General features: G+C 48.8%; 1 long non-coding RNA gene and 1 pseudogene across 1 annotated transcript; one reads left to right on the top strand and one right to left on the bottom strand.

The window, feature by feature from the left end:
• Positions 1–929: 929 nt before the first annotated feature.
• LOC147982662 (uncharacterized) lies at positions 930–10,727 on the top strand. The gene is made up of 3 exons (XR_015614886.1): positions 930–1,006; positions 9,913–9,998; positions 10,126–10,727. It is a non-coding gene; the product is annotated as an uncharacterized LOC147982662 (long non-coding RNA).
• An 11,238-nt stretch (positions 10,728–21,965) lies between these two features.
• LOC125540588 (uncharacterized) lies at positions 21,966–24,207 on the bottom strand (annotated as a pseudogene).
• Between the last annotated feature and the right edge of the window lie 1,344 nt (positions 24,208–25,551).

Genomic DNA, 25,551 nt, shown 5'->3' with positions numbered 1-25,551 from the left:
CCTACAGGATTACAAAACATAAAATATATTCAGTTTTACTTAATTTTTATAGATATTTATACAAAACTTTTTAAACCATCAACTGATCATCATGATCATAAAAAGCCGTGATGATTAAAAAAATGGCACCCAAAATCGAACATGCCCCTATAAAAGAAAAGTATTTTTCTAGAAGATGAAAGAAAATTGGTTTGGACAACGCCACAGTCACTCACAATCCTTCTCTGGACACTGCTAGTATATACTGTAGTTGTACTAAAAAAAGTCAGTCATTCCACCGCCCCTGTCTTTTCTCCTCCCTTCCCTAATCTTCCAAGGTCGCCATATCCCTCCCTCCACAGCCGGCGCTCCCTGTAAGGCCGCCCGTCCCCTTCGTCACCCACGCCGACGGACGTGCATGCCCCTGCTCCACCTCACGCCTCCTTCGAATTCGGCCGTCGAAGTGCTCGAGGAGGCGGTCGAGCTTGGCATGCTCGCCAGCGACGCCGGCCCCTTACCGCACACGCCGGCTGCCGACCTCTCAGGCGGGTGGCGCACGCCGACCCCAGGAAGAGAGAAGTTCCCGTCCCCACGGAGAAGCTGTCCACGGATCCAAATCTGTAAGCAGAAAGAAAAGAACCTGATCTTGGATTTCTTCACTTGCGTTATTCAGAGTCATCCTAATCCACCATACGTTCCCTTATTCAACTGGATGACCGCAGAGACGGCGGAAGGCGGGGTGGTGTTGTGCTGGTGGCCACCGGGAGCTTCAACCTTCCCACCTACATGCACAGGCATGTTTGGTAAGCCGCATCACCTGTTAAATCTGTTTAGCAACTATGAAGTGGTGTGTTAATATTAGAACAGGCTGAGAATCAGAACAAACAGATTACATATTACCCCATCTCTTATTTCATACGTACAGAGGTTGCGAAGGATGAGTTGCAGCAGCGGGGGTAGTCGGTGCTGGGATGTTACTGCCTTAATGGATACATGTCCCTGGTGAACCGATGCTAACAAGAAGAAGGTACTATGCGGAACTGGACATGTGTATGGGTTTGTGTTCACACCACATTCTCATGACCCAATTCGCAATTTGGGGCTGCTCATGACCTCTTGCCGTCTGCTCACTGGATTCGCCTCTGCGAATTGGCATGTTGAAGCTCGTCTTTCGTGATGGTTGATCCATGCATAATAACCTGATTTTTCATGTTATCAATGTTGGGGAACGTAGCATAAATTCAAAATTTTCCTACGTGTCACCAAGATCTATCTATGGAGTCATCTAGCAACGAGGGAGGAGTGGATCTACATACCCTTGTAGATCGCGCGCGGAAGCATTCAAGAGAACGGGGTTGATGGAGTCGTACTCGTCGTGATCCAAATCACCGATGATCCTAGCGCCGAACGGACGGCACCTCCGCGTTCAACACACGTACGGAGCAGCGACGTCTCCTCCTTCTTGATCCAGCAAGGGGAGAGGAGAGGTTGATGGAGATCCAGCAGCACGACGGCGTGGTGGTGGAAGTAGCGGGATTCCAACAGGGCTTCGCCAAGCGCTGCGGGAGGAGGGAGATGTGTCATGGGAGGGAGAGGGAGGCGCCAGGGCTTAGGTATGGTTGCCCTCCCTTCCCCCCACTATATATAGGGCCAAGGGAGAGGGGGAGGGCGCAGCCTTGCCCCTTCCTCCAAGGAAGGGTGCGGCCAAAGGGGGGAGGAGTCCATCCTCCCCAAGGCACCTCGGAGGTGCCTTCCCCCTTTAGGACTCTCCCCTCCTCTTGTCCCTTTGGCGCATGGGCCTCTAGGGGCTGGTGCCCTTGGCCCATGTAGGCCAAGGCGCACCCCCTACAGCCCATGTGGCCCCCCGGGGAAGGTGGCCCCACCCGGTGGACCCCCGGGACCCTTCCGGTGGTCCCGGTACAATACCGGTGACCCCGAAACTTGTCCGGTGACCAAAACAGGACTTACCCATATATAAATCTTTACCTCCGGACCATTCCGGAACTCCTCGTGACGTCCGGGATCTCATCCGGGACTCCGAACAACATTCGGTAACCACATACAAACTTCCTTCATAACCCTAGCGTCATCGAACCTTAAGTGTGTAGACCCTACGGGTTCGGGAGACAGGCAGACATGACCGAGACGTTCTCCGGTCAATAACCAATAGCGGGATCTGGATACCCATGTTGGCTCCCACATGTTCCACGATGATCTCATCGGATGAACCACGATGTCAAGGACTTAATCAATCCCGTATACAATTCCCTTTGTCTATCGGTAAAATACGATACTTGCCCGAGATTCGATTGTCGGTATCCCGATACCTTGTTCAATCTCGTTACCGGAAAGTCTCTTTACTCGTTCCGTAACACATCATCCCGTGATCAACTCCTTGGTCACATTGTGCACATTATGATGATGTCCTACCGAGTGGGCCCAGAGATACCTCTCCGTCACACAGAGCGACAAATCCCAGTCTCGATTCGTGCCAACCCAACAGACACTTTCGGAGATACCCGTAGTGTACCTTTATAGCCACCCAGTTACGTTGTGACATTTGGCACACCCAAAGCACTCCTACGGTATCCGGGAGTTGCACAATCTCATGGTCTAAGGAAATGATACTTGGCATTAGAAAAGCTTTAGCATACGAACTACACGATCTAGTGCTATGCTTAGGATTGGGTCTTGTCCATCACATCATTCTCCTAATGATGTGATCCCGTTATCAACGACATCCAATGTCCATGGTCAGGAAACCGTAACCATCTATTGATCAACGAGCTAGTCAACTAGAGGCTTACTAGGGACATGGTGTTGTCTATGTATCCACACATGTATCTGAGTTTCCTATCAATACAATTCTAGCATGGATAATAAACGATTATCATGAACAAGGAAATATAATAATAATCAATTTATTATTGCCTCTAGGGCATATTTCCAACAGGCTCCCACTTGCACTAGAGTCAATAATCTAGTTCACATCAATATGTGATTAACACTCAAGGTCACATCCCCATGTGACTAACACCCAAAGAGTTTACTAGAGTCAATAATCTAGTTCACATTTACCATGTGATTAACACTCGATGAGTTCTGGGTTTGATCATGTTATGCTTGTGAGAGAGGTTATAGTCAACGGATCTGAACCTTTCAGATCCGTGTGTGCTTTACAAATCTCTATGTCATCTCCTAGATGCAGCTACCACGTTCTATTTGGAGCTATTCCAAATAACTATTCTACTATACGAATCCAGTTTACTACTCAGAATAATCTGGATTAGTGTCAAAGTTTGCATCGGCGTAACCCTTTACGACGAACTCTTTTACCACCTCCATAATCGAGAAAATTCCTTAGTCCACTAGTTACTAAGGATAACTTTGACCGCTGTCCTGTGATCCATTCTTGGATCACTCTTGTACCCCTTGACTGACTCATGGCAAGGCACACTTCAGGTGCGGTACACAGCATAGCATACTGTAGAGCCTATGTCTTAAGCATAGGGGACGACCTTCGTCCTTTCTCTCTATTCTGCCGTGGTCGAGCTTTAATTCTTAACTTCATACCTTACAACTCTGGCAAGAACTCCTTCTTTGACTGATCCATCTTGAACACCTTCAAGATCATGTCAAGGTGTGTGCTCATTTGAAAGTACTATTAAGCGTTTTGATCTATCCTTATAGATCTTGATGCTCAATGTTCAAGTAGCTTAATCCAGGCTTTCCATTGAAAAACACTTTCCAAATAACCCTATATGCTTTCCTGAAATTCTACGTCATTTCTGATCAACAATATGTCAACAACATATACTCATCAGAAATTCTATAGTGCTCCCACTCACGTCTTCGGAAATACAAGTTTCTCATAAACTTTGTATACACCCAAAATCTTTGATCATCTCATCAAAGCATACATTCCAACTCCGAGATGCTTACTCCAGTCCTCAGAAGGATAGCTGGAGCTTTGCATACTTATTAGCACCTTTCAGGATTGACAAAACCTTCCGGTTGTATCACATACAACCTTTCCTCAAGAAAAATCGTCGAGGAAACAATGTTTTGACATCCTATCTGCAAGATTTCATAAATAACGCAGTAATCGCTAATATAATTCCAACAGACTCTTAGCATCGCTACGAGTGAGAAAGTCTCACTGTAGTCAACTCCTTGAACTTGTCGGTAAACATCTTAACGACAAGTCGAGCTTTCTTAATGGTGATACTTACCATCATTGTCCGTCTTCCTTTTAAAATCCATCTGTACTCAACAGCCTTACGACCATCGAGCTGTTCCGCCAAAGTCTACACTTTGTTTTCATACATGGATCCTCTCTCGGATTTTATGGCCTCGAGCCATTTATCGGAATCCGGGCCCACCATCGCTTCTCCATAGCTTGTAGGTTCATTGTTGTCTAGCAACATGACTTCCAAGACAGGATTACGTACCACTCTGAAGTAGTACGCATCCTTGTCATCCCACGAGGTTTGGTAGTGACTTGATCTGAAGTTTCATGATCACTATCATAAGCTTCCACTTCAATTGGTGTAGGTGCCACAGGAACAACTTCCTGTGCCCTGCCACACACTAGTTGAAGAGACGGTTCAATAACCTCATCAAGTCTTCACCATCCTCCCACTCAATTCTTTCGAGAGAAACTTTTCCTCGAGAAAGGACCCGATTCTAGAAACAATCCCTTATTGCTTTCGGATCTGAGACAGGAGGTATACCCAACTATTTTGGTTGTCCTATGAAGATGCATTTATCCGCTTTGGGTTCGAGCTTATCAGCCTGAAACTTTTTCACATAAGCGTCGCAGCCCCAAACTTTTAAGAAATGACAGCTTAGGTTTCCCTAAACCATAGTTCATACGGTGTCATCTCATCGGAATTACGTGGTGACCTATTTAAAGTGAATGTGGTTGTCTTTAATGCCTAACCCATAAACTATCGTGGTAATTCGATAAGAGACATCATGGTATGCATCATATCCAATAGGGTGCAGTTATGATGTTCGGACACACCATCACACTGTGGTGTTCCAGGCTGTATTAGTTGTGAAACAATTTCCACAATGTCTTAATTCTGTGCCAAACTCGTAATTCAGATATTCATCTCTATGATCATATCATAGATCTTTTATCCTCTTGTCACGACGATCTTTCAACTTCACCCTGAAATTACTTGAACCTTTCAATAATTCAGACTCGTGATTCATCAAGTAAATATACTCAACATCTACTCAAATCATCTGTGAAGTAAGAACATAACGATATCCACTACACGCCTCAGCACTCATTGGGCTGCACACATCAAAATGTATTACTTCCAACAAGTTGCTTTCTAGTTCCATTTTACTGAAAACGAGGCTTTCAGTCATCTTGCCCATGTGGTATGATTTGCATGTCTCAAGTGATTCAAAATCAAGTGAGTCCAAACGATCCATCTGTATAGAGTTTCTTCATGCATATCTACCAAGAAACATGGTTCGCATGTCTCAATCCTTTCAAAAATGAGTGAGTCCAAAGATCCATCAACATGGAGCTTCTTCATGCGTTTTATACCGATATGACTTAAGTGGCAGTGCCACAAGTAGGTGGTACTATCATTACTATCTTATATCTTTTGGCATGAACACGTGTATCACTATGATCGAGATTCAATGAACCATTCATTTTAGGTGCAAGACCATTGAAGGTATTTATTCAAATAAACAGAGTAACCATTATTCTCCTTAAATGAATAACCGTATTGCGATAGACATAATCCAATCATGTCTATGCTCAACGCAAACACCAATCTCGATGGTAGAGGGAGCGTGCGATGCTTGATCATATCAACATTGGAAACACTTCCAACACATATCGTCATCTCACCTTTAGCTAGTCTCCGTTTATTCCGTAGCTTTTATTTCGAGTTACTAACACTTAGCAACTGAACCGGTATCTAATACCCTGGTGCTACTAGGAGTACTAGTAAAGTACACATTAGCACAATGTATATCCAATATACTTCTATCGACCTTGCCAGCCTTCTCATCTACCAAGTATCTAGGGTAATTCTGCTCCAGTGGCTGTTCCCCTTATTACAGAAGCACTTAGTCTCGGGTTTGGGTTCAACCTTGGGTTTCTTCACTAGAGCAGCAGCTGAATTGCCGTTTCAGGAAGTATCCCTTTGTTCCCTTGCCCTTCTTGAAACTAGTGGTTTCACCAACCATCAACAATTGATGCTCCTTCTTGATTTCTACTTTCGCGGTGTCAAATATCGCGAATATCTCAAGGATCATCATATATGTCCCTGATATATCATAGTTCATCACGAAGCTCTAGCAGCTTGGTGGTAATGACTTCGGAGAACCATCACTATTTCATCTGGAAGATCAACTCCCACTCGATTCAAGAGATTGTTGTGCTCAGACAATCTGAGCACAAATTCAACAATTGAGCTTTTCTCCCTTAGTTTGCAGGCTAAGAAAATCGTCGGAGGTCTTATACCTCTTGACGTGGGCACGAGCCTGAAATCCCAATTTCAGCCCTCGAAACATCTCATATGTTTCGCGACGTTCCAAAACGTCTTCGGTGCCTCAACTCTAAACCGTTTAACTGAACTATCACGTAGTTATCAAAATGTGTATGTCAGATGTTCGCAACATCCACAGACAACGTTCGAGGTTCAGCACACTGAGCGGTGCATTACGGACATAAGCCTTTTATGAAGCAATGAGGACAATCCTCAGTTTACGGACCTAGTCCGCATAATTTCTACTATCAACTTTCAACTAAATTTTCTCTAGGAACATATCTAAACAGTAGAACTAAAGCGCGAGCTACGACGTAATTTGCGAAGACCTTTTGACTATGTTCAGGATAAGCAAGTTCATCTTACGAACTCCCACTCAGATAGACATCCCTCTAGTCATCTAAGTGATTACATGATCTGAGTCAACTAGGCCGTGTCCGATCATCACGTGAGACGGACTAGTCAACATCGGTGAACATCTTCATGTTGATCGTATCTACCATACGACTCATGCTCGACCTTTCGGTCTTCTGTGTTCTGAGGCCATGTCTGTACACATGCTAGGCTCGTCAAGTCAACCTAAGTGTTTGCATGTGTAAATCTGTCTTACACCCGTTGTATGTGAACGTTGGAATCAAACACCCGATCATCACGTGGTGCTTTGAAACAACGAACTGTCGCAACGGTGCACAGTTAGGGGGAACACCTTCTTGAAATTTTAATGAGGGATCATCTTATTTACTACCGTTGTTCTAAGCAAACAAGATGCATAAACATGATAAACATCACATGCAATCAAATACTGACATGATATGGCCAATATCATATTGCTCCTTTTGATCTCCATCTTCGGGGCTCCATGATCATCTTGTCACTGGCATGACACCATGATCTCCATCATCATGATCTCCATCATTGTGTCTCCATGAAGTTGTCTCGCCAACTTATTACTTCTACTACTATGGCTACCGGTTAGCAATAAAGTAAAGTAATTACATGGCGTTGTTCAATGACACGCAGGTCATACAATAAATAAAGACAACTCCTATGGCTCCTGCCGGTTGTCATACTCATCGACATGCAAGTCGTGATTCCTATTACAAGAACATGATCAATCTCATACATCACATATATCATTCATCACATCCTTTTGGCCATATCACATCACATAGCATACCCTGCAAAAACAAGTTAGACGTCCTCTAATTTTTGTTTGCATGTTTTACGTGGCTGCTATGGGTTTCTAGCAAGAACGTTTCTTACCTACGCAAAGACCACAACATGATATGCCAATTGCTATTTACCCTTCATAAGGACCCTTTTCATCGAATCCGATCCGACTAAAGTGGGAGAGACAGACACCCGCTAGCCACCTTATGCAACTAGTGCATGTCAGTCGGTGGAACCAGTCTCACGTAAGAGTACGTGTAAGGTTGGTCCGGGCCGCTTCATCCCACGATGCCGCCGAATCAAGATAAGACTAGTAACGGCAAGCATATTGAACAAAATCAACGCCCACAACTACTTTGTGTTCTACTCGTGCATAGAAACTACGCATAGACCTAGCTCATGATGCCACTGTTGGGGAACGTAGCATAAATTCAAAATTTTCCTATGTGTCACCAAGATCTATCTATGGAGTCATCTAGCAATGAGGGAGGAGTGGATCTACATACCCTTGTAGATCGCGCGCGGAAGCGTTCAAGAGAACGGGGTTGATGGAGTCGTACTCGTCGTGATCCAAATCACCGATGATCCTAGCGCCGAACGGACGGCACCTCCGCGTTCAACACACGTACGGAGCAGCGACGTCTCCTCCTTCTTGATCCAGCAAGGGGAGAGGAGAGGTTGATGGAGATCCAGCAGCACGACGGCGTGGTGGTGGAAGTAGCGGGATTCCAACAGGGCTTCGCCAAGCGCTGCGGGAGGAGGGAGATGTGTCATGGGAGGGAGAGGGAGGCGCCAGGGCTTAGGTATGGTTGCCCTCCCTTCCCCCCACTATATATAGGGCCAAGGGAGAGGGGGAGGGCGCAGCCTTGCCCCTTCCTCCAAGGAAGGGTGCGGCCAAAGGGGGGAGGAGTCCATCCTCCCCAAGGCACCTCGGAGGTGCCTTCCCCCTTTAGGACTCTCCCCTCCTCTTGTCCCTTTGGCGCATGGGCCTCTAGGGGCTGGTGCCCTTGGCCCATGTAGGCCAAGGCACACCCCCTACAGCCCATGTGGCCCCCCGGGGCAGGTGGCCCCACCCGGTGGACCCCCGGGACCCTTCCGGTGGTCCCGGTACAATACCAGTGACCCCGAAACTTGTCCGGTGACCAAAACAGGACTTCCCATATATAAATCTTTACCTCCGGACCATTCCGGAACTCCTCATGACGTCCGGGATCTCATCTGGGACTCCGAACAACATTCGGTAACCACATACAAACTTCCTTTATAACCCTAGCGTCATCGAACCTTAAGTGTGTAGACCCTACGGGTTCGGGAGACAGGCAGACATGACCGAGACGTTCTCCGGTCAATAACCAATAGCGGGATCTGGATACCCATGTTGGCTCCCACATGTTCCACGATGATCTCATCGGATGAACCACGATGTCAAGGACTTAATCAATCCCGTATACAATTCCCTTTGTCTATCGGTAAAATACGATACTTGCCCGAGATTCGATCGTCGGTATCCCGATACCTTGTTCAATCTCGTTACCGGCAAGTCTCTTTACTCGTTCCGTAACACATCATCCCGTGATCAACTCCTTGGTCACATTGTGCACATTATGATGATGTCCTACCGAGTGGGCCCAGAGATACCTCTCCGTCACACAGAGCGACAAATCCCAGTCTCGATTCGTGCCAACCCAACAGACACTTTCGGAGATACCCGTAGTGTACCTTTATAGCCACCCAGTTACGTTGTGACGTTTGGCACACCCAAAGCACTCCTACGGTATCCGGGAGTTGCACAATCTCATGGTCTAAGGAAATGATACTTGGCATTAGAAAAGCTTTAGCATACGAACTACACGATCTAGTGCTATGCTTAGGATTGGGTCTTGTCCATCACATCATTCTCCTAATGATGTGATCCCGTTATCAACGACATCCAATGTCCATGGTCAGGAAACCGTAACCATCTATTGATCAACGAGCTAGTCAACTAGAGGCTTACTAGGGACATGGTGTTGTCTATGTATCCACACATGTATCTGAGTTTCCTATCAATACAATTCTAGCATGGATAATAAACGATTATCATGAACAAGGAAATATAAGAATAATCAATTTATTATTGCCTCTAGGGCATATTTCCAACAATCAGTACATGCGTACCATTGGATTTTCGCTGTCACATAAGGTACTTTCAGTTCGGACGATGTGTTCATTTGATGGACACATTCTTGTGTTCTTGATACAGGCAATGCAGAAAGGTCATCAGCATACCTTGACCATTCTCTCAAGAGTTAAGAATTCTTGTGTGCAAGGACGGCTTAGCTGATCAAGGTATATGACAATGATTTTTGTTGTTGCAACACAGTAGTGTCTTCTCTCACATTGTTGGATCTCCAAATGTATCAGTACTATAACACTGTATATAAATCAGTTGTTTACGACTTGCGTTTTGTCTCAGGAAGTGTCAAGGTAATGCTGCTATGTGGTTCTGACCTGCTCGAGTCATTCAGCAAGCCAGGGGTATGGATTCCAGATCAGGTACAAAACTTGAACACTTTTTGGTACCCAAAGGGGATGGGAGCAACAAGTCTGAATCAAAGAGTATGGTTTGAATCTTCGTTGCATTGCACAATATTTTTATTGTTGTAAGAAATTCATGTAGTTGTATATGGAACATTTCCTTGATGTGATGGTCGGGCATATTTGTTTACTAAATCATACTTCCAGATTACCTTTGTCGGCAACTCTAAATATTTCTTAGATGGCTTACCACAAGCATTAGTCCTGCGAAAACATATATTCTAAACCGGTTCATGATAGATCAAGAAAATCTTTGTTGATGCTCTCACCTATTAGGATATGCACATGAAAAAAAAAGATATGCCAAAGTTGCGTAGTTCCAACAAACAGACATTCAAATGCACCATTTTGTACTCAGGAAGCAGGAAGTGTGACTTCTTTAGTTTTCAGAATTAGAATGGATCACGTGTACTCTAGATGTTTTCAGTTTAAATAATCATGCACATTCTCAATCATCATGTGTGCAAAGGTGGGTTTATACGGATTTATACAATTCATTGTAACATCCTGGAGCTGGATAGATGCTATATTACTTTGTAGAACGATTGTGTTGGTGGTCATGTTGATGGAACTTGATATAGTAAAGTCACTTTCCTGTATTTACTTGATATAGTAAAGGCAATTTGCAACACAAATCCAGTTTCATTATCCTCATATAGTCAGTATGTAAAATGAACGGCTTATAGCATTTTGCTGTGCGACTGTTTATTATTTAGAACTCTATTATAAAAAATCTAATCATGAGTAATGCTGCAACAGTCAAAGGAAGAAGTCAAACCTGAAGAAGTCCTCGGAAGAATCACAGCTGCGTGTGCCCGGCTGGTTCAGGGGACGCGACAGGCGCTGGCGCCCTGCCCCGGCGGGCGTGTGCGCGGCGGCGTGGGTGCCAGTGCAGGGTGGGCCCGGCGGTGCGGGTGCCGGGGCAGGCTCTCTCCTGGGCACTGGCGATCTCGCAGGATGGATGCCACGCTGCGAGCGGCAACAATCGGCGATGGTGATCGTGCATGGAGGTGACGAGACGGTGCAGTGCGGCGTGGTCGCCGTGCAGGCAGGAGACGATATTGGTGGGCGGCGTATGTGCCAGGCGGCGAGGTCAAGGTCAAGGGCGTGAAGTTCCCTTAGCTTGCGATCTGATTTTCCGTGATTGTAGGGGACACTGGGCTGGTTGTTAGCTTGCGATCTGATTTTCCGTGATTGTAGGGGACGCTGGGCTGGTTGTTAGTTTGCGATCTGATTCCGTGATTGTAGGGGACGCGCGGGGCTGGTTGTTCGACTACTACTCTCCTGGTGAAGTATGGTCAGTCATTGGTAAATGCTAAGTGCACACTGTAGAGGTATTGGATTAATGATGGCTGTTAGATTGAGACTTGTTGGCCTAATCGTGTGGTACTAATTGGCTTGGGCTTATTGTGGGACTAATTGCGGGGTGCGCGTAAGAAAGTTCTTGTTTGATTGTTTAATAGTAGTAGAGATGTTAGATTGAGACTTGTTGGCCTAATCGTGTGGTACTGATTGGCTTGGGCTTATTGTGGGACTAATTGCAGGGTGCGCGTAAGAAAGTTCTTGTTTGATTGTTTAATAGTAGTAGAGATAAAAATCGGGGTATTTTGTGCCTTGCACCCGGAAAAAATAAACACCTCTTCCACAATACGTTTCATTTACGCCTGGACTTTACTCGTTCCCCGTTTAACATGGGTGTAATCAGTTACGCATGTAAATTATACACAGCCCTGAACTGGCAATCCAAGCGGGCCCTTATAAGTTACTCCCTCGGTTCCAAATTACTCGTCGTGGTTTTAGTTCAAATTTGAACTAAAACCATGACGAGTAGTTTGGAACGGACGGAGTACAATACAAAGAGATGTGCTTTGGTAGCACTTTGCAAAGATCTGGAAAGCTAAGTAAACATATGCTAATATAGATTTGTGCTAGGTCACCAGTGTCGATGTTAAAACCGGCGGATCTCGGGTAGTGGGTCCCGAACTGTGCGTCTAGGCAGATGGTACCAGGAAACAAGGGACACAATGTTTTACCCAGGTTCGGGCCCTCTTGATGGAGGTAAAACCCTACGTCCTGCTCGATTAGTATTGATGATATGGGTAGTACAAGAGTAGATCTACCACGAGATGAAGGAGGCTAAACCCTAAAAGCTAGCCTATGGTACGATTGTTGTATGTTGTCCTACGGACTAAAACTCTCCGGTTTATATAGACACCGAAGAGGGTTAGGGTTACACAAAGTCGGTTACAATGGTAGGAGATCTAAATATCCGCATCGCCAAGCTTGCCTTCCACGCCAAAGAAAGTCTCATCCGGACACGGGACGAAGTCTTCAATCTTGTATCTTCATAGTCCAGGAGTCCGGCTGAAGGTATAGTCCGGCCATCCGGACACCCCCTAATCCAGGACTCCCTCAGTAGCCCCTGATCCAGGCTTCAATGACGACGAGTCCGGCGCGCAGATTGTCTTCGGCATTGCAAGGCGGGTTCCTCCTCCATGTACTTCATAAAAGATTGTAAACACTAAGGATAGTGTCCGGCTCTGCAAAATAAGTTTCCACATATTGCCATAGAGAGAATAATATTTGCACAAATCTAATCTGCTGACGTATTCCGTAGTGTGACATCACACCACGGCCAAGCCTTTTATTCGAATCGTTTTTGCTTCCCCACCTCAGCGCATTTTGCGAGGCGGTTTCCTTGGCACGTCTTGTCAAAGCAGAGATCGTGTCCCCTCATTTACGGGATTCTCATCAATACGGATGTGGGTAACCCGACCGCGCCATTTATCACGGCGCTTGGGAGATAAGCGAGTTTTATCAGGCTGGTGGGGACGCATAGTCGCATTCGCCCATATAAGGGGATAAGGATCCACCTTTCTACCTACGCCTTCTTCCTCCTTTGCCTATCCATCTTCCGCGCACTCGAGCTCCAGCGCCCAAGTCCGCACTTCCCACCTCGACCTTCTCCAGCCATGTCCGGAGCGGGAGGCAAGTGGATGGTCTCCTCCGTCACGGAGGGACACGTCAAAAAACTGAGGAAGGCCGGATACTTGTCTGACGACATCGCGCACCGGCTCCCCGAAGTGGGGCAGCTCATCCCCGCCCCCGAGCCCCATGAGAGGGTGGTGTTCCTCCCCCATTTCCTCCGCGGACTGGGCTTTCCTCTCCACCCATTCGTCCGGGGCTCATGTTCTATTATGGCCTAGATTTCCACGATCTGGCCCCAAATTTCGTCCTCAACGTCTCGGCGTTTATCGTCGTGTGCGAGGCTTTCCTCTGCATCCAACCCCACTTCGGCCTATGGCTCAAGACCTTTAACGTCAAGCCAAAGGTGGTGCGCGGCAACCAGGCGGAGTGCGGAAGCGCCATGGTGGGCAAGATGCCCAACGTCTTGTGGCTCGAGGGCTCCTTCGTGGAGACCCTAAAGGGGTGGCAATCGGGGTGGTTCTACATCACCGAGCCGCGTGACCCTAAATGGGTCGCAGCCCCCGAGTTTCGATCCGGACCCCCTACGCGGCTTACCTCCTGGAAGGAGACGGGCCTGCTGTGGGGTGAAAAAGGAGAGCTGACCGGACTCCAAACATGCGTCCAAAGCCTGGTGAACAAGAAGCTCAAACTTGTCAACGTAATCCAGGTTATGCTCATCCGCCGGATCCTTCCGTGCCAACGACGGGAGTTCAGCTTGTGGGAGTTCAATCCGGCCCAGCACCAAACTCTGAGCAGGCTCTTCGACACAACGTACGAAGATGCCTGGAAGGTGCTGTTCAAGGGTGCCGTGGCTCCCACATCCGCCACCGAAGACCGCGGATTCAGCACGCAGCGTCAAGCTAGTGCGGTAAGCTGTCTTTACCTTTTACAGGATATGTGTCTTTCACAGTTTGATTCTATGCGGGATCTGAGCCCCTTGCCTTTGACAGGACTGGCAGAAGACGGCCGGACAGGTCAACTGTCCGGCGCCCTTACCCGAAGACCCAGCGGATGCTCGCCTAGCGAGGCTGCTGGTCCCGGCGCCGTATGAGGTGCCGGAGAAGAAGGCCACGGGAACTCGGAAGAGTTCCCGACGCCCAGCGGAGTCGGACTCATTGTCCGATGACTCCGAGGCGCACTCCTCCCACGAAGATGAGGAGGAGGAAAAAGAGGCCTCTCCCCCTCCAGCGGGGGGGGGGGGGGGAGGAAAGAAAAGGAAGGCCGCCCCAACTGGGGAGGCCGAGGGATCCAAGAAGGGAAGGACCCCACCTCCGGACTACTCCACCAACGCCGACGACGGCGAAGAGGAGTGGCCGCTCAGGGCCAAGCCCCTGGCGAAGTCGTAAGTATCCGGGTACCAAAGTGATTCATAGCATCCCTCTATTGCACAGCTTTTCCTTATGTCGAATATAATTATGCAGTCCGCCCAAGGCCGGGCTCGACGAGTCGTCGAGTGGCTCCCTGGCTTCGTCGGACGTGAATTCACTTACGACGGCTACCTCCCCCCGCCCTACGGACGACGCTGAAGTGTTGTCCCAACAGGTTCCCAGTCGGGAGGAGGTGGTCCTGGAGGAGGCGCAAGGCGACCTCCCGGACTCTAGGAGTAAAGGGGATAAGACCCCCCAGGGCTCCAAGTCCGGCTTTGAGCCGGACACCGCGCCGGAATCCTCAACAATTCCGGACTACGGCAGGCGACCTCCTTCTAAGAGGAGCAAGCCTACTGAGCCGGCGGCCCCCGTCCAACCGGAGGCGCCGGACAATCTGCTGGAGGTGCTTAAGGGCGGCTCCATCGACGGGGAACACCGCACTATTATGAGTGCGGTGATCCAGAAGGTTTAGTCCGCCAAAAGCGGACTGACTGAAGCTTGTGCCAGCCTTCTAACAGGCTTTGAGGTAAGTGAAAAATATGTAAAAATATTACCGCATAGACAGTAGCCCCTGATGCTCTGTTTGGTGTTCGGAAAGAAAAGCCGAATAGAGGATCTAATAAATTTCGCAGGAGTCTAACAAAAAATGAGTCAATATGCGTATGTAGGCTTCGCTGCTTGCGACCGCCGCACTGACTGCGGAGGTGGGCACACTGAAGCAGGGCCTCGAGCGGTCCGAGCAAGAGCTCGGCCTTGCCAAGCGGCGGCTCGAGGAGAAAGAAGGAAAGAGATACCTTATAGAAAAAAATATATAAAAAAGATGCAATTGCGAAAAAATGACAGGATTATGCTGCTTATTGTAGGGGCCTCAACTGAGGTGGCGACCCTCAAGCAGGCGCTGTCCGAGGCCGAGAAGAGAGCGGCCACGGAGCGCACCGAGCGGGAGAAATTTGAGGCGCAGGTTGGCGAGGCGCGGCAAGAGCTTCAGGCTCTCATGAAAAAACATGAGAGTTTGGAGCTTGACTCGAAGACGCAAGCGTCCGAGCTCGCGGCGGCCATCGAGACTGCCAAGTCTGCCAAGGCAGAAGCCCAGAAGGCCCTCCAGGAGTTGGATGCGGTGAAAAAGATAGCGGCGGGTAAGGCATTCTTTATGCAAAGCAAACATACAAAAGTAAGCTACCTGTTACTTACCCGAATTCGGAGCTCTCCAAGAGCATTCACAGATCTTCCCCGTAGCGTATCCGATGCCGCCGCGTTCTACCGAGCCGAGGAGGGCAGCTCGACGGAGAAGGTGTTCTGGTCTCAGTATGCTGAGGCCGGACACCCTGTGCCCTTAAGCGACCAGCTGAAGCAGCTGGTCGAGCTCCACAAGGCGGCCGAACAGGCCATGAAGGGCCTCATAGTTCGGCTGTGGCCTGGAGAGGCCCCGCCTGGGAGCTACTTCGGACTAGTGCGGCGGCTGGTGGAGTCCTGCCCAAGGCTCGAGGTCATCAAGCGCTCCGTCTGCATCGAAGGTGCCCGGAGGGCCCTTGCCCGCGCTAAGGTGCACTGGGGCAAGCTGGACGGTGAGAAGCTTGTGAGGGACGGGCCATCACCGGAGAAGGAGCATCGCAAGCCCGAGAACTATTACAAGGACGTTCTGCAGGGTGCCCGCCTTATGGCGGATGAATGTACCAGGGATGTAATTTTTGAGTAAACTCGCTCGTATTGTCCTGTGCGCTGAAAACTTGTTCATATGCGCTAAGCAATGCTTGTTGAATTTAAAATATTACTTTCTGTGCGGCCGTTTATCAAAAATTGAGAGATGGCCAGTCGTCGGCTTCTGCCCCCATGCCACTAGTGCTGGGGTGTTCGGGATAAATCTGAGCGCTCTTTTTCCCATGTTTGGGTCATTCGAGGGAGGCGCTCAGCACAACGAACAAGGCAATCGGACTATAATGCTTGAACACTCTCACTTAGCCATAGAACTCTATAATTTTAAATTTCGGCGAAGCCCCTAGTATTCGGAAGACCGAGTTCGGGGCGCTATCCACGCCTTTGGCCGGACAAAGCCGGCTCCTCGCTCGAAGCGGCATAAGTCTTTAGGGACTCGAAAAACCTCTCGAACAGCGACCGGTCTCTCGCTTCATCATGACAGACAGTTTTAGCTTTCTCTACTGAGGTGCTCAGCCCAGCTCAACTGAGACACAATCGCAGTAGTTCTCCTAGTGCTACCTTAGCCGATATAGCGGAACGTAAGGCACCAAAACATAGGAGCTGGGCAAACCCAACTATTGACCCAAGACATGATTCGAAGCCGATGCATATAATGCTATAAGTTCGGGGTGCCGCACTTGTTAAAGTGTTCGGACTTCTCACACCATATTGAGGGGTACTGAAGCCCCTGACGTATTTGCCGTACCATAGTGTATGGGTGCAACATGTCATTAATGAACATATATTCATAAAAAAAGGTAATGCAAAAATAGATAAAAGCTATGCATTGTTTATTAAAAATGCTGTGATCGAAGCAGAACGATACAAATAGCGCGATAAGCAAAAGGTTGGACTATTTAACATGTCCGGTCCAGGGGCAGGCCGCGGAATTATATGCAAAATAGGTATACTGCTCGTGATAGAGACCACCTGGGAGTTCCATAATGCGGCATAGCTTGTCTGCGTCCCTGGTTCTTGCATCGTTTGTGCGGCAGTTGAAATACCGAACAGGTCGTCCGAAGTATGGAGTCCTGAAAGTAAGAGAAGATAAAGAAAGAATTCGGCAGCCCCTAGTACGGTTTAAGCCGTGTTTTGGGCGTGCCGTGATGGTGCCCCTCCCCCTGTGCCCATGGTATTTCGAGAGCGTAGTTATGTACGCGAGGCACTGGTTTCGCTATTTTGCGAGGGTTGGGGTTGGGGCCGCATTGCTATGCCTGCTCAGAACGTGCCAGGCGGTCTTGTTGTAGGTTACTTCGGGCGCACTTGACAGTGTCCGGCCTTTTAACGGCCGGACTGGAGAACTGCCTAGAGAGGCTGCTTTGTACTTCCGCTGTGAGGGCCGCCGTGTGCTCCTCCATTCGGAGGGAGCGTTCGGTGTTTCCATTAACCGTGATTACTCCTCGAGGGCCTGGCATCTTGAGTTTGAGGTATGCCTAGTGCGGTACCGCATTGAACTTTGCAAATGCGGTTCGCCCGAGCAGTGCGTGATAGCCACTGCGGAACGGGACTATGTCGAAGATTAACTCCTCGCTTCGGAAATTATCCGGAGATCCGAAGACCACTTCAAGTGTGACTGAGCCTGTACAGTTGGCCTCTACACCTGGTATGACGCCTTTAAAGGTCGTTTTGGTGGGCTTAATCCTTGAGGGATCTATGCCCATTTTCCGCACTGTATCCTGGTAAAGCAGGTTCAGGCTGCTGCCGCCGTCCATAAGGATTCTTGTGAGATGAAATCCGTCAATAATTGGGTCTAGAACCAATGCAGCGAACCCGCCATGACGGATGCTAGTGGGGTGGTCCCTTCGATCAAAAGTGATCGGGCAGGAGGACCATGGGTTGAACTTTGGGGCGACTGACTCCATCGCGTATACGTCCCGTAACGCACACTTCCACTCCCTCTTGGGGATGTGGGTTGCATATATCATGTTCACCGTCCGCACTTGTGGGGGAAAACCCTTCTGTCCACTGTTGTTCGGCGGCCTGGGCTCCTCCTCGTCGTCGCTACGCAGCCCCTTGTCTCTGTTTTCGGCATTTAACTTGCCTGCCTACTTGAACACCCAACAATCCCTGTTGGTGTGATTGGCTGGCTTTTCGGGGGTGCCATGTATCTGGCACAAGCAGTCGAGTATTCGGTCCAAACTGGACGGGCCCTGAGTATTTCTTTTGAATGGCTTTTTCCGCTGACCGGATTTGTAGCCTGTGAATCCGGCATTGACTGCCGTATCCTCGTTGCTGTCGCTGTTTACGCGGCGCTTTTGCTTGTTCCGACGTGACCTGCCACTTTTGTCCTTGGTGTCCAAATTACCAAGGTTCTTGGTTAGGTTGTTGCTACGAGCTAGCCAGCTGTCCTCTCCCGCGCAAAAGCGGGTCATGAGTGTCGTGAGGGCTGCCATGGATTCCGGCTTTTCCTGTCCAAGGTGCCGGGCAAGCCACTCGTCGCGGATATTATGCTTGAAGGCTGCTAGGGCCTCTGCGTCCGGACAGTTGACTATTTGGTTTTTCTTTGTTAGGAACCGTGTCCAGAATTGCCTGGCCGATTCTTCTGACTGCTGAATGATGTGGCTTAGGTCATCGGCGTCTGGTGGTCGCACATAGGTACCCTGAAAATTGTCGAGGAATGCGGCTTCCAGGTCCTCCCAAGAACCGATTGATTCTGCCGGCAAGCTGTTAAGCCAATGCCGGGCAGGTCCCTTAAGTTTGAGTGGGAGGTATTTGATGGCGTGTAGATCATCGCGGCGGGCCATGTGGATATGAAGGAGATAGTCCTCGATCCATACCGCAGGGTCTGTTGTGCCATCATATGATTCGATGTTCACGGGTTTGAAACCCTCAGGGATTTTATGATCCATTACTTCATCTGTGAAGCATAGTGGGTGTGCAGTGCCTCTGTATTGGGCTATATCACGACGTAGCTCAAACGAGCTTTGTCTATTGAGTTCGGCCCGGCCGGATTTATTGTATCCGGAGTGACGATCATCGTCACGTGCCGTGGGGCGCCCGCGCGATCCGTAGATCGATCTTGTTTGCCTTGCCTTGTCCTCCAGTATGTCTCGCAGGTCTGGCACATTTTCCCGTGCCTTAGAATGTTTTGAGCGGCGCCGAGGCGCGGCTTGAGTGGAGGGCCGAGAGGCCTCTCTGTCACGGCCACGAGGTGGCCGGTCGGCCATGTCATGCGCTGGTGATGTTGGTTTAGGTGCTCCCTCCTCTAATCGGGGTAGCAGCCTGCGCTTTGGGTAGCTCTTGGAGGGGCGTTCGAGTTCATACTCTTCGGCCGCAAGGACTTCAGTCCATCTGTCGGCTAGCAAATCTTGATCAACTCTAAGCTGTTGCTGCTTTTTCTTGAGGCTGCTCGCCGTGGCCATAAGCCTGCATTTGAAACGCTTTTGTTCGACGGAATCCTCTGGCACGACGAATTCGTCGTCGTCGAGGCTTGCCTCGTCTTCGGAGGGAGGCATATAATTATCATCCTCGACCTCTCTGTCTGCCGCTCTCTCATGAGGGCTGGCTTCTCCGTCCTCCTGTGCTGAATCTTGCTGGAGGGGATGTTCTTCGGCGCTATCCAGAGTATTATTATCTCCTATGCCGGAATCACCGTTTTTGCTTTGGCGGGATTTAGAGCGGCGCCGCTGACGCCGGCGCTTGGGCTGTTTCTTGGAGGGGTCATCCTCCGCTGTTCCATCGCCATCGCCTTCCTTTGGGGTGTCTACCATGTATATGTCATACGACGAGGTAGCTTTCCAGTGCCCTATAGGCGCTGGTTCTTGATCATCTCCTGCATCGGCGTCCATACCGTCGATGTCTTTGGAGTCGAAGTCGAGTATGTCGGTTAAGTCATCGACAGTGGCTATAAAGTGGGTGGTGGGTGGGCTTTGAATTTCTTCATCATCCGTATCCCAACCTCGCTGACCGTAGTCCGGCCAGGGCTCTCCTGATAAAGAAAGAGACTTTAGTGACTTCAAAATATCGCCAAAGGGCGAGTGCTGAAAGATGTCCGCGGCGGTGAACTCCATGATCGGCGCCCAATCGGATTCGATCGGCAGGGGCGCGGAGGGCTCGGAGTCCGGGGTGGGGTCCGGCGCTTGGGAGTCGCAGGCTTCGCGGAGGACAAAGCTGGTGTTCGGCTCAATCGCCGTAGAGATTGCAGCCCCCGAGGCGGTGTCTAACCACCCATCCTCGATCGGTGCAGCTGGCTCCGAACTAGGGGTCGGAGCTGATGCGGGTGCGGCCCCCAGGGCACTGTTCGGCGGCAGAGCTAGATCATGCCCATCGTGACAGTGCGGCGCGCCCGGCTGTGGCTCGAATCCGTCGAAGATCAAATCTCCGCGGATATCAGCCGTGTAGTTCAAGCTTCCAAATCTGACCTGATGGCCAGGGGCGTAGCTTTCGATCTGCTCCAGATGGCCAAGCGAATTGGCCCGCAGTGCGAAACCGCCGAAGACGAAGATCTGTCCGGGGAGAAAAGTCTCACCCTGGACTGCATCGTTATTGATGATCGGAGGAGCCATCGGGCCTAAAAGCGACGACACAGAGAAACTCTCAATGAAAGCACCAATGTCGGTGTCAAAACCGGCGGATCTCGGGTAGGGGGTCCCGAACTGTGCGTCTAGGCGGATGGTACCAGGAAACAAGGGACACAATGTTTTACCCAGGTTCGGGCCCTCTTGATGGAGGTAAAACCCTACGTCCTGCTCGATTAATATTGATGATATGGGTAGTACAAGAGTAGATCTACCACGAGATCAAGGAGGCTAAACCCTAAAAGCTAGCCTATGGTATGATTGTTGTATGTTGTCCTACGGACTAAAACTCTCCGGTTTATATAGACACCGAATAGGGTTAGGGTTACACAAAGTCGGTTACAATGGTAGGCGATCTAAATATCCGCATCGCCAAGCTTGCCTTCCACGCCAAGGAAAGTCTCATCCGGACACGGGACGAAGTCTTCAATCTTGTATCTTCATAGTTCAGAAGTCCGGCTGAAGGTATAGTCCGGCCATCCGGACACCCCCTAATCCAGGACTCCCTCAACCAGCGTGTACAAATCACATCTCAAAGCAGGCACATCAGTTGTGAAAATGTCAACAAAAGGAGACATGAAAAAGGAAACCTAGCACAAACAACCTGATCATGTAATACGTTGCCCGAGAAATAGAATTAGATTGCCTGATCATCTAATACACTCTGGGGCGCTTGGACCTCACCAAGCAAGGTGACATGTTTTACAAACACAAGATCTTCAGCTGCAATTAACAGCTCACGTACGGTTCTACATTTCCTTCTTTGCTTTATACTCCCTCCGTCTGGGTTTATTAGACCTCTTAGCATCACAAATATGTCCCTTTTTATAAGGCATCGCTTTGGAAAAGTGCATGCATACAACCATTTCATTGGTTGCATTGAAAGCCATTGTTGTTGGTGTCATGGCTGCGAAATTAATACACTTCATGCATGCTTTTTCATTGGCTGCATGCATGTGAGAGAGTGCATTGGGAGTGAAATGAAAGAATTAATGTGAGCAAATTACTATGTGTCTTGGTTTAAAAGAAGTTGTCTTTAGCCTAAGGTTGGTCATAGTGGGGAGTAACTTATACTAGTGTCATGCATATGACACTAGTCTAAGTTACTACCTTCATAGTGCAAAATAACATAGTAGTAGTGTCATAGAGGACTTCATTAATTAGCTTGTAGACTTATCTTGTCTTGGAAAGCGCTATGTTACAGTAACATATTATGTTACCACTTCTCATTAACTACATGCCACATAAGCAAAAATTTCTTGGAGTGCGCTATGTTACTTTCTAAGTTACTCCCACTATGACTAGCCTAATAAACCCGGACGGAGGGAGTATACTACACTTTATTAGAAGATACTTGGTAGAAACACGACCTGCTAACCAGGTTAATTTCCCATCGTACTTGATAGAGACACGACCACCGCCAAATCTGTTTGTACACTTGTGAACTTGAAATTATATCGTTCCTTCACATGGTACCTATTCCCTTTTTCTCTCTATAGAAAAAGCTACTTATCCCTAAGATAAGCCACCGGTGAATTCATTGTTGGACAAATCAAGGTGCTTCATTGATGGAAGCAACACGAGGCTGTCAAATGGGATTGCGCCGGACAGCCTGTTGTTGCTCAGGTTGAGATACTCAAGTTTCTTCAACACATTGATTGGTGGTATTGGTATGCCACCAGTGAATTCATTCCTGGACAAATCAATTGACCACAGAGATGGAAGCAACGCGAGGTTGTCAAATGGGATTGCGCCAGACAGGCTGTTGTTGCTCAGGTTGAGATACTCAAGCTTCTGCAACAAAATGATTGATGTTGGTACGAACCAGTTAGTTGGTTGCCGGACATCGCCAACTCTGTAAGGTTGGGAAACTTGCTCATCTCCGCCGGTAGCTCGCCGGAGATCATGTTATTCTCTGCCTTGAACACAGACAGCCCGGTTGCTGATGTTGGAAAGGTCCCAGAGAACTTGTTGTTCTCAATCCCAATCAGTGAGATGTTTTCGGATAACTTAGCTGGTAAAGTCCCTGTGAAACCATTGTAATCTATCGTCACAGTGGTCAACCTGGGTAATGACCATATCTTTGCGGGGAACTCGCCCGAGAAGCGGTTGTAAGAGAGGATGATGTTCTTCAGCAGGACACAGTCGCCAAGGTTCTCCGGGAGCATGCCAGAGAAGTGGTTCTTGAAGATGACGATCTCGTAGAGCTTTCCATTGGCGCAAAGTGAATCCGGAAGCGGGCCAGAGAGGTTGTTGTTGCAGACATCGAGGTTGCCTAGGGGCGAGTGCTTCCCGAGCTCCCGCGGGATCTCGCCGGAGAGATTGTTTTCAAATAGCCTGATGTCCCTGAGATTGGGGAGCCTCGCTATGCTCGCTGGAATTGTGCCGGTGAGCTGGTTGGAGTACATGAACAATATGCTCAGGTTCTTGAGGCTACCAAAGTCGTCCGGTATTTCTCCGGTGAGGTTGTTCGATGACACATCAAGCTCTATCAAATTCACCGACGTGATTTTGCGTGGCAGTTTCCCGGTGAGTGTATTGTTGTATAGGTACAAGAGCTGGAGCTTTCGGTGTTGCCAGACCCATGCCGGGATCTCACCGGTAAGCTTGTTACCATACATAGCGAACAACATGAGATTCTCCAGGCTGGAGTAGGCCTTTGGGATGCTGCCGGTCATGTTCATGTTGGACATCCAGAGGTAGCTCAAGTTGGTCAGCTTGGCAAACTCGGGGGGCGCCGGCGCTGGCGCAAATGGGTTCAAGGCAAGCGTCAGCTGCTCGATCCCGGCAAGCATGCTAATCTCGGCAGTTGGGTAGTACCCGGTGAACTGGTTAGTGTCAAGACGCAGAGACCTCAGCGCTTGCAGCCCACCCACGGCAGCCGGCACCGTGCCCCAAAAGTGATTGCTCGACAGGTTGAGGTGCTCCATTGCCGGTGACAAGCGGCTGATATCATCCGGAAGGACCCCGTGGAAGCTGTTGTTGGAGAGGTCGAGGAAACGGAGGTGGGAGCAGGCGTAGAGCGGGACGCCGGGGAAGCTGCCGGTAAGATTGTTGTAGGAGAGGTCGAAGCGGGTGAGGCTAGGTAGGTCGCACACCGACTCTGGCACCTGGCCGGTAATGTTTAGCTTCGACAAGGATACCCCCGTCACCGCGCGTCTGTCCTCCCCGCCGCCGCAGACCACGCCGGTCCAGTTGCAGTGGTCGGCGTTGGAGACAGGGTCCCACGACGCAAGCTGCATGGGATTTCCCCATTGTTTCTTCATAGCTAGGAGGGTGGCCAGGTCGCCGGAGGTTGGCTGCGAGCTCGATGTGCCGGCCAGCAGGAGGAAGCCGAGGAGCACAATAAGGTGGGTGGTCGACATTATTTTGTGTGGCAAGGCGCTGCCCTAGAGGTGGGGAATGGGGAGTGGCGAGTGGAGCTTGCTGCTGGCCTCATATACCCAAGCAGACTTTATACTAGAGTCGTGGGTCGTCTGCTCGAGTAAATGAGGTACACATATGCAAATATCTTACTTGGAATGGAGCGGGATACTCCAGTACTCGGTGGGAATTTCTACTACCACACAACAGAAGTAAATATCAGACAGCAACCACAGTGTACGCATGGTTCACACGATAGCACAAAAATCACATCATCATCAATGTAGGTGCATTATTTAGATAGCAAATGCGTCGGTCGGTCGTCGGAGACACCACACTTGACGTAAACTAAATGAGGTAGACATATGCTAATATCTTGAGAGGTACAACTTATAATCCTTTAGAACTTATTATACATTCTTGGTGGCGATTTCTACTATCACACAATAAAACTGATTTGAGATTTCAGTTTTATCGGACAACAACCATACATGGTTCACTATATATAGCAGAGAAATCACGTCATCATCAATATATGTGCATCTAAATAGCAACTGCGTAGCCGAGGATTCTCTCTTCAGATTTTCGTCACAGTAAAACAGTGAAGTCAAGGAACAACACCATGCATGGATCGTTTGTAATAGGGCGCGTTTGTGCCGGGTCGTCGTCGATCTGCCAGGAGACCTCATCTGGAGCTGCACAGCGGCAGCCGGCGGCCTTGTTTGCTTCTGCCTGCTATGTTGGAGGGACGTGGCTGCATGCACGTATGGCTGCTCTAACCCAAAGTAAATGCGGGCTAACATTTCATACAACTAGAAGAAAAGAAAAACAGCCTGCATCTACAAGTAAAATTTGGATATCCACTTCCACTCTTCACGTGCAAAAGCATCCACAACTTATCTTGAAAAACTGCCGGCACATGATGCCTGCCCCAAAGTACACACAGGATCTATAGCACTTGTTTTTTTTTTGCGGGGGTATATCACTTGTTCTATCTACACGTACCGGCACTACACAGGCAGCTGAGCATTTTGTTCTATTTGATGATTGTCATTAACAACTCAAAATCCGAGCATAGGTAGGTAATGATCCTATTATCAAAATTAAACTTGCTGAACCATTACCAAACATGCGGATCAATAGCCCGACCATCTCAGAGAGAGGGAGAGCAGACCGAGGACTCACCTGAACCCAGGAATAGATGGTATGAAATCTTGCCCAGCATCCAGCTTCGGTTTTTCCTTAAGTCAACTTAGTACACTTAGTAGGAGTGAACTTAGTTGAACTGATGGTACTGTATATTATCCAAGGTGTTATTCTGGAGCACTCCAGCTTCTATTTGAGATTTGCTGCTTAATAAACAATTGTTTGATTGGAAGTTTGAACTATGCTATT

The sequence above is a fragment of the Triticum urartu genome, chromosome 2A (genome assembly GCF_056163025.1).
Source record: "Triticum urartu cultivar PI428250 chromosome 2A, HENAU_Tu73, whole genome shotgun sequence".
Taxonomy (NCBI): domain Eukaryota; kingdom Viridiplantae; phylum Streptophyta; class Magnoliopsida; order Poales; family Poaceae; genus Triticum; species Triticum urartu.
Note: the sequence above shows the minus strand (reverse complement) of the source record. Positions and strands in the feature narration are given on the sequence as shown.